Genomic DNA, 10,133 nt, shown 5'->3' with positions numbered 1-10,133 from the left:
TCAGTTGACTTACATTACATAAGGCTTATTTTAAAGCTCTTTGCAAACCTCAAACCTTAAAGCATTGTATAAATGTTGCTTATTGAATTAAAAAAACAAAAACAACCCTACCGTCCATTATAGAATCAACACTGTGTATTCGTCCCAAGGCAGAAGAGCGGTAAGGACTAGGCAGTGGTAGTTAAGTGACTTGCCCAGGGAGGAACAGCTAGGAAGTGAACCGAGGCCTGGTTGTCAATCCTCAGAGCCACCTAGCTTAGCTGTTCCTTCTTGCATGTATTTTTAAATTTTTGTTTTAAAACGTTGTAAAGCCTGTACTTTGTAAACTAATGTAATAATTAACTATTCCTTAATAATTAGACATTTAAAGATTTGCAAAATGCTTTACATATATCTCATTTCATCTTCATAGTCCCTGGAGGGAGGTACAATTATTATACCCATTTTACAGATGAAGAAACCAAGGTCAGGAGAACAAAGGAGCTGTAAAATTGTGGCCTATGCCACTTGATTATTTATTTATAAGGCCATAGGATGTCCAGTATCACACATCTAAAAGATGTCTAAGCTTGGATTTGAACTTAGCTCTATCCTGATTCCAGACCAGTATTCTACCTACTGTCCCACCTAGCTGCCTTTTGTGTGTGTGTGTGTGTGTGTGTGTGTTTGTGTTTGGAAGCATAGCAGCTCAGTCAATCCTTGCTGAAAGATAGACTTTTTAACAAAGGAGAAAACCTAAGGATATGTTTTATTGTAAAGAAAGTTGATTAATGTACATAGTGATGAGAATTGGAGTTTTATACATTTTTTAGTTTATTTGCCTTAAACATTTTTCATCCACTTCATTTTAAAAGTTTTGAATAATCAAATAAATTTCATTTAGCAAGCTCTGAAATGTTCCAGGTTTGATTTAGTTCATAAGTGTCATTTGAAAACAGTAACATTTGGAGGACTATGGTAGGTGACATAATGAAGAGAGTACTGGGAGTCAAGAAGATGAGTTCAAAACTGGCCATAGATCTCTGACCCTGGGGCAAGTTATTTAACCTCAATTTGCCTCAGTTTCTTCAACTGTAAAATGGAGATAATAATAGCATCTATCTCCCAGGTTGTTGTGAGGATCAAATGAGATAATATTTGTAAAGTGATTAGCATGGTGCCTGACCCTTAGTAGGTATTTAATAAATGTTAGTTTCCTTCCTTCCTATATCATCTGTGGTGAAATCCTTTTCCATTTGTTCTCTTCCCTGGACAGTGGCTAACACCTATGGCAAGCAAATAGCTTCCTATTTTATGGCTCACATGATATAACAGTTCAATTGAGTGTCTACCATGTGCAAGAACAAAACAAAACAGGTCCTTCCCTCAATCAGTGTACATTTTATTGGAGTTAATTATGTACACATATAAGCACATACAAAATAAATTAAAATCAATGCATTAATGCAAGCTAACTTGTTGAAATGAGACACTAACAGCAAGGATGGGGAGGGAAACAAAGCTTTGTGAGAATTGAGCAAAGAGAGAATGCTATGTATTGTGTTACAGAGGAAGATCTTTGGATGGTTTCCAGTGATCAGTTCACCGTTGTATTCAAACATTAAATCCATGCCTTTTTGCAAATCTGGTTTCCAGTTGTGATATATTTGAAGACTTTTACATTTCATGTGTTTAAATAACATTGTAACTAGTCAAACCTCACCTTCTCAGACCTGTCTAAAGTGCTTGTATTTCCAGGGAATGCTTTCCTCCTGGTTTTCTGTTATTCTAATTATTGTTACTCAGCCTTTTCCACATCTCTTTGTTTTTAAATGGATATTTTGATTGGCACTTGATGTTTAATGAGCCCAATGTCCATTTGTTCATGCAATTTAAAATGGCAATTTACTTCTGGCTTTATTGATACAGTGGAGAGCTCTGGTTTGGGATCAGAGGACCTGCCTGTATCACTTCTTGAATCTGTGATTTGGAGCTAATTACTTTGTGCCCTGGGATTTATTGTATTTACCTGTGAAATGAGGGGGCTGGATTAAATGATCTCTCACTCCATGAGCTGAGGGCATTTGAAAAATAATACAATTCCAGTTATATGCCACACAGTCCAGTAGGTACCTTCCATCCTGGTCAGGGTAACATGATCCCAAGAGGGTCATATTTTGCTATATGTAGGGCCCCACCCTACAGTTAGACTCTAGGGAAATTTCTAGAACAAAACTTACTCGTGTCATATCCAAGTTTTCTCCTAAACTGTAAATTAAAGGGTCCCTTCTAGAAAAGGTGCTCAGTGTATAAAGAGATAACAGGTATGGGGTAGTAGTTTATTCCTCCCCTGCACAAGATATGGGGGACTCCCAGGTTTGCATGAACAAATACAAGAAACCTAACCACTTTATACATTCCCTTACTGTAGTCCCCCAGAAAAGTAAAAGAGTTTTGTAAACTGCTAAATAGACATTTTGCATTCATCTCAGACTTGTATTCTCCAAGAAACCCACAAAGTTTAACTCTTCTGGCCAGCCAGCCATAGCTTTAGTCTCTTAGGTACACAATAATCCTGGCATTGATTCTCTTAAAAAGCAACTTGTTAAGGAAATCTCTCATTAGGCTGGCATTGGACTTAGGAACTAGGGAACTCTCAGACCCACAAGGCTGCAAATGCTCATTTCTCATTTTCACTGAGAAATGAGTGACTTGCTCTCAGAAAGGGAAATGGAAAGATAAAAAAAATACATTAGTGATTAGGAAATCTTAGTATTGCCAGGTACAGGATCTCTACAAGTTACGAACGTTTGTTTGCTTGAATCATATACATGTTTCTGTTAAAAGTGCTCATTTTTAGCAGAGGAGAAAAGCCCCGTTTACCTCCTTGTATTCCCTCTGAAATTAAAAGGGAAAAGAAGCATTTAAGAAAGATAAAAAAGAAACAGATGGATCTAATCCAATTCATCTTAGCTTCTTTTAGACTCCAGATGGGGGAAGTCCCTCTGATAAGAATTCATCCCCCCCCCCCCTTATTCTAGTGGGTATTTATTTTGGAGACAGCTCCAGTCACTGAGTACTAACCAGGAATGCCCTGGGAAGTAAATTCTATAATCTCAGGAGAGTACATCTAGTTCTGTAAGATGTGCCTCAGTCTAATCATTCAGTGGTTCTGCTGCTTCTCTGCTACACAATTACTATTTTTATTCATAATGTAAAAATAAATGTAAATTAATTGATTATTGGTATAAACTGATTATATACTCTGCTTGTTGTGCTTACAAAGTATCTTCAGTTTATATAATTGAAGTAAAGCTCATAAGTGAACTTCTCTTCAGGGCCAGGCGCAAGGATGCTAAGGAGACTCTTGTTATATAAAAATAAACTGTTTATTGAGAATATAAGGATAAAAAAAATTTTCTAACTCTAAGGGATTCTAACTCCACCCAAATAAAACTCCCTGGTTCCACAAGGAACCACATCTCCTGTTTCCATAGGCTACACTGATCCTTCCTGATCTGACTAACCCAAATTTTCCCTATTCTACAATAAAACTAATACTATTATCCTTATAAGAAGTTATAAATATAACAAAGACCAGCTGGCTGAGCCTAAGTAAGAACCAAATTAGGACTCTGAGCCTTAGCAGACTTAGAGTCCAAACCAAAGACCAAGTCTTTCTTTGGTCTTCTCAGATATAAAAACAATTCATGAAACAGGAATAGACAGTCACTAGTGTTTCCGAAGTTGGAAAAGGAAAATCACTTAGCTTCTTTAGGTTTTTACCTCCTTTCCTTCTACCTCAGACAAGACAGAGAAAAGAAGATGTTACTTCCTCTCAGCACTCAGAGAGAGAGAGAGAGAGAGAGAGAGAAACTTCTCCCCCTCAGAGTAACTGCCACACCCAGAGACTGTCACAGAAAAACCATTAAGCTGTCAACATTTGAAACATTCTGTCTCAGATCTTTTTAAACTCCAATTCTTTCTCAAGCCAGTTTCTCTACTTCTTATCTCTAAACTAATATAACAAGACTTAATTTCTAATATCATCCTTATAATAGACGCATATGTAAAGGAGTTGATCTTTCTTAGACATAATCAGAGGAAAAAGGATACAATCAAGAGATGTTAAAACTATTAAAACAGCTGTTCCAGGTGATTGCTTTATGAGGTATAAATAAGTACCTTGCATGATTCAGAAAAGAAATAGCTCAATAGGATAAAGAATGATAGACTATGCTTAATATTAAAATCAGTGATTCCACGACAGAGACTCATCCTGACCTAATGCATGTAGCTAGAGAAGGGGAAGCTATGAGAACTGGTGTGGGGCAGACAAGAGGCCACTACCACCCTCAAGATAGGTCATGCCCCTCGGAGCCAGGCTTCTTGGGCAGATCAGGCACAAGGAATAAGGGAAGACAAGGCGTGTAATTTCACTCCGATTCCACTCACGGTCCTAATCTTGTATTTCCTTTCCCCCTTTGGGCTTCTAGAGGTAGTCTCAAGGTTTTCTTTCTGGAAATAGGGAAGTCTAAATAGACTTAACAATTTTGTATTTCTAAGCAGTATTGAACACAAGCTTTTGCTAGTTGATCTGTTCTTTTTGGAAACAAGGGAAAAGGAATGAAAAACATCCCCCAAAAAGAGAAACATTTAATGTCAAGTTGTTTTGCTAGAAGCATGTTTCTGTTTGGGAGCTCGGAGTTATATCATAGAGAATTACTGAGTGTTTGATCAAGCTTCCCAGAGCAGAGGAGAATTCCTGTCTGGATACTCATTTGGGCAAGAAGTTTAGAGCACAGTGTTGTTGGAGGCAATGGTTATCTTAGGTCCTGTTCAGGACTATTGCATTTTTATATTTGTATTCATTATGTTTAGCACAGTGTCTGCACATACTAATTGTTTAAAAAATTTTTTTAATTAAAAAAAATTTTTTTAAACCCTTACCTTCCATCCTAGAATCAATACTGTGTATTGGTTCCAAGGCAGAAGAGCAGTAAAGGCTAGGTAGTGGGGTTAAGTGACTTTACTAGAGTCATACAGCTAGGAAGTATCTGAGGCCAGATTTGAACCCAGGAGACCTCTCTTCTCTAGGCCTGGCTCTCAATCCACTGATGCCACCCAGCTGCCCCCAGTAAGTGATTTTTGAATCATATATCTCCTGATTTTCTTTTCACAAGAAAACTTTATCAAACTGTAAAAATTAAAAATATAATTGCTTTTGGAACTATTCCCAAAGACCTTTAAAAGACTATCTGCCTTTTGATTCAGCCATAGCACTGCTTGGATTATACCCCAGAGAGATAATAAGGAAAAAGACTTGTACAAAAATATTTATAGCCATGCTCTTTGTGGTTGCAAAAAATTGGAAAATGAGAGAATGTCCTTTGATTGGGGAATGGCTGAACAAATTGTGGTATCTGTTGGTGATGGAATACTATTTTGCTCAAAGGAATAAAGAACTGGAGGAATTCCATGTGAACTGGAATGACCTCCAGGAATTGATGCAGAGTGAAATGAACAGAACCAGGAGAACTTTATACACAGAGGCTGATACATTGTGGTACAATCCAACATAACGGACTTCTCTACTAGCAGCAATGCAAGAATCCAGAGCAAGGCTGAGGGACTTATGAGAAAAAACTAGCCACATTCAGAGGAAGAACTGTGGGAGGAGAAACACAGAGGAAAAACAACTGCTTGAACACATGGGCTAATGTGGATATTATTGGGGATGAAGATACTAAATGATAACTCTAGTACAACTATCAATAATATGTAATTAGGTCTTATTCAGTGATACATGTAAAACCCAGTGCAATTGTGAGTCGGCTAAGGGGGGATTAGGGGAGCTTGGGGGAGAGGGAAAGAACATGAAACATGTAACAATGGGAAAATATTCAAAACAAAAATTAAAAAATATATAATTGCTACCAGTTAGCACCCTCTGCTGGCAGAGATGTAGTAGACACAGTCAACTCTCTTTTTCTCTCATTGCTTTTCTAGCCCATTCAGTGACTGCAGGCATCCTAAAAGCATGTTTATTATTCTCTAATGTTTAGTTAACATGAAATTTTTTGAAAATAAACTATTATTCAGGTATTTGTTACTTACCTACTCTGTAGATTATTGAAACCTTTAATTTCCCTTGTCTTTCCCCATGTCTAGCCTTCATCTCCCTTTTCTATCCTTTTTGTCTTTTGAATGTTAGCACTGAACTTTTCACTTTCTAGTTTCGAGTTTAATTAGACTATGGTTTAAGGAAATTGAAGCCGACAGAGGTTAAATGACCTGTACAGGATCAGAGTCAGTGTTTGAGCCTGGACTTAAACTCACATCTTCCAGTAATGGAATTTTGTAGGCTGCTTCAGGTTAAAATAGATTCCCTCTCCTTAGAGATCTTCAAGCAAAGGCTGGATGGCCAATTGTTGGACATGTTGAAGAGGGGATTCCTTTTCACACATAGGTTGAGCCCAATGGCCTCTGAGACCCTTCTATATTCTTGAGATTCTGTGGTTTGTCTTTGGTATTTCTTTTTATTGCTACCAGTTAGCACCTTCTGCTGGCAGGGAAGGAGACCCAGCTTCCTCTCTATTGTGGACTTGTAGAGTTTAAGATATCCTAGAGGTTGTTGAAGACGTGTGATTTTAGTTCACATCAACTTTTTAATGAACAATAATGTATTGTTTCTGTTATGTAGCTGAAAAGTAATTAAAAAGTTGATTTGAAAAATATTTAACTAAGGTCTACCCCATATGCATCAGATTAGCAAAGATGACAAATGTTGGGGGCGCTGTGGGAAAAGCCATATTATTGGAGCTGTAATTGGTCTAGTAGTTCTGTAAAGCCATTTGAAACCACATTCCACATGGAATTTGGGGGTACCCACCTATTGGGGAATGATAATTTGTGGTATGTGAATGGACAGTGTAGAGAAAACTGAGAATATTTCTGTGGTCTGATGCAAAATAAAGGAAGCAGAAGTTAGGATTCAGTGGCATACTCTAGAACTCTGATAAATCATGAATCCAGAGCATTGAAGATGCATCATGCCACTGACCTCTGGCAAGGGGAGACAAGGCATTCTTATTTGGATATGGCTAATGTAAGAATTTGTTTTGTTGGATTACATATATTTATTGTGAGTATTATGATGATGATGATGATGATGATGATGATGATGATGATGGGAGCAGAAGGTGGGAGAGATACTTGACCAAAATAAGGAAAATGGTATCACTTAAAGGGCAATGGAGAAGTCCACAAGAGGGATGAGTGGTCTGAATCAGAAAGAACCATTAAGGACAATTGGACGAATGGATATTAAATGATCAGAAGCCCAAACAAGTAACTTTGCCTCAGTTTTATCAACTGTAAAATGGGCTGGAGACAAACCATTCCAGTATCTTTGCTAAGAAAATGCCACGTTGAGACACAAAAAATCAGGTGTGACTGAAAAACAACTGAACAACAGTGTTATAAACATTTTTAAGATCGAAAAAGATGGGTTAATGATAAGAAGGGATAATTGATGGATTGCTTCTATGTTCCAATAGTATCCCCATGGTGGTGGTGGTAGGGGAAACAAACCCCTGTGCCGAATTTGTGTTAAGAAATAGACAAAAGATGGAGCACAAAGGCAGCTGTGGACGGTTCATGATCTCTATTGTAGGAGAGAATGAATTGATAACTAATTTATGAAACTATGAAATAGGGCAGGCACACCTAGTTCTTTGAGGACTCACTAGGAAAGATCCCAATTGTCAGTGGGAAATAGGGCATCAATCACATTTTTTTTTTAACCCTTGTACTTCGGTGTATTGTCTCATAGGTGGAAGATTGATAAGGGTGGGCAATGGGGGTCAAGTGACTTGCCCAGGGTCACACAGCTGGGAAGTGGCTGAGGCCGGGTTTGAACCTAGGACCTCCTGTCTCTAGGCCTGACTCTCACTCTACTGAGCTACCCAGCTGCCCCATCAATCACATTTTAATAAGGCACAGGGGACAGAGGCAGACAATGGATGAAAGGATGAGATGGTGAAGTGAAGCAGAATGGAGAAGCAGATAAGGGAGGGGGAAGGGGCATAGAATATCACTCACGTCACCCTTGATTGGAGTAGGGACCACAGGTAGCATGAACCCCATAGAGGAAAGAGGGCTTGAGTGGCAGGAGTTTGAAGGGTTTTTAAATAGGTTTTATAGTTTTTTAAGTAGATTTCTTTATTCAGAGATATTTTATTTTCTGAATTACATGCAATAATAATTTTCCACATTTTTTCAAAATTATAATTATAAATTATAATTAAAATTATAAGATCCAAATTGTCTTCCTCCTTCCCTTCTCTCCCACCCTCAAATAGTAAGTAATTTGATCTGGATTATATATATATTATCATGCAAGACAAGCTTCCATATTGGTCATTGTTGTTAAGGGAATACTCATAGAAAACCCAAATTCCCAAAATAAAATTGTTCATAAATGAATGTGGAAGATAGTACACTTTGGTCTGCATCGGGCTCCAGCAGTTCTTTCTCTGAAGGTAGATAGCATTCCCATAATGTGTCCTTCAGAATTTGCCTGGATCATTGTATTGCTGAGAGTAGATAAGTTTTTTAGAGTAGATCATCATACAGTATAACAGTTACTGTGTACTGTGTTCTCCAAGTTTTGCTTATTTAGCTCAGCATCAGTTCATGCATATCTTTTTTAGCTTTTTCTGAAGTCATTCCACTCATCAATTTTTGTGGTATTCCCTCAGCAACATATACCATAATTTATTGAGCCATTCCTCAATTGATGTACATCTCCTTAGTTTCCAATTCTTTGCCACTACAAAAAGAACTGCTTTCCTGTTTTCTTTGATTTATTTGGTATATAGAACCAGTAGTGGTATTACAGGATCAAAGGGTATGCTCAATTTTATGGCCCTTTGAGCACAGTTCTAAATTGCCTCCCAGAATGGTTAGATCAATTCACATCTCCAGCAACAATATCCCCTCATTTACCACTTTCCTGTACTGTCCGTCATATTGGCCAATCTGATAAGTGTGAGGTGGTTCCTCAGAATTGTTTTAATTTGCATTTCTCTAATCAAGAGGGATTTAGAACATTTATTATATCATTATCAATAACTTTGAATTCTTCATCTGAAAATTGCTTGTTCCTATCCTTTGACCATTTGTCAACTGGGGAATGATTTGTATTCTTATAAATTTGACTTAGTTCACTATAAATTTGAGAAATTAGACCTTTATCAGAAACGTTTGTTATGAAAATTTTCCCCAGATTGTTGTTTTCCTTCTTATCTTGGTTACATTGGTTTTGTTTGTATAATAGCTTTTAAATTTAATATAATAAAATTATTCATTTTGCATCTTATAATACTCTCTGTCTCTTGTCTGGTCATAAATTCCTCCCTTCTCCATAGATCTGCCAAGTGAACTATTCAATGTTTCCCTAATTTACTTATGGTATCAATCATATAGACAAGTGATGGTGAAACTTTTAGAGTTTGAGTGCCCAAACTGCAACCCTCATGATGCATGTGAGTCTGCCACCTTACCCTAGACAGGGGAGGAAGGAAGTGCTCCCATTGGCTGCTGGGCAGAGGGGTGGGACACAGTGGAGAGGGGGAAGGGAGCAGCCTAATCTATGTCCCTCTGGCTTTCTAGTAAAGAACTCTAGTGAATTCTGTGCTGGGGCAACGCATGTGTGCCATAGGTTCACCACCATGGACATAGGATGTGGTTTATACCTAGTTTCTGCCTTACTGTTTTCCAGTTTTCCCAGCAGTTTTTGTTAAATGGTGAGTTCTTATCCTAAAAGCTGGGATTTTTTGGTTTATCCAACACTAGCTTGCTAAAGTCATTTACCCCTATATATTGTGAATCTAATAAGTTAATTTGATCTACTCTTCTATTTCTTAGCCAGTACCAGACTGTTTGATGATTGCTGCTTTTTTATTGTACACTTTGAAATCTGGTACTGTTAGGCCACCTTCCTTCACATTTTTTTTCATTAATTCCCTTGATATTTTTGACTTTTTGTTCCAGGTGAATTTTAAAATTATTTTTTCTAGTTCTACAACATAATTATTAGGTAGTTTGATTGGTATGGCACTGAATAAGTAAATTAATTTAGGTAGAATTGT

The sequence above is a fragment of the Gracilinanus agilis genome, chromosome 4 (assembly GCF_016433145.1).
Source record: "Gracilinanus agilis isolate LMUSP501 chromosome 4, AgileGrace, whole genome shotgun sequence".
NCBI classification, from domain to species: domain Eukaryota; kingdom Metazoa; phylum Chordata; class Mammalia; order Didelphimorphia; family Didelphidae; genus Gracilinanus; species Gracilinanus agilis.
The sequence above is the reverse complement of the archived record's forward strand: the minus strand, read 5'-3'. Positions refer to the sequence as shown.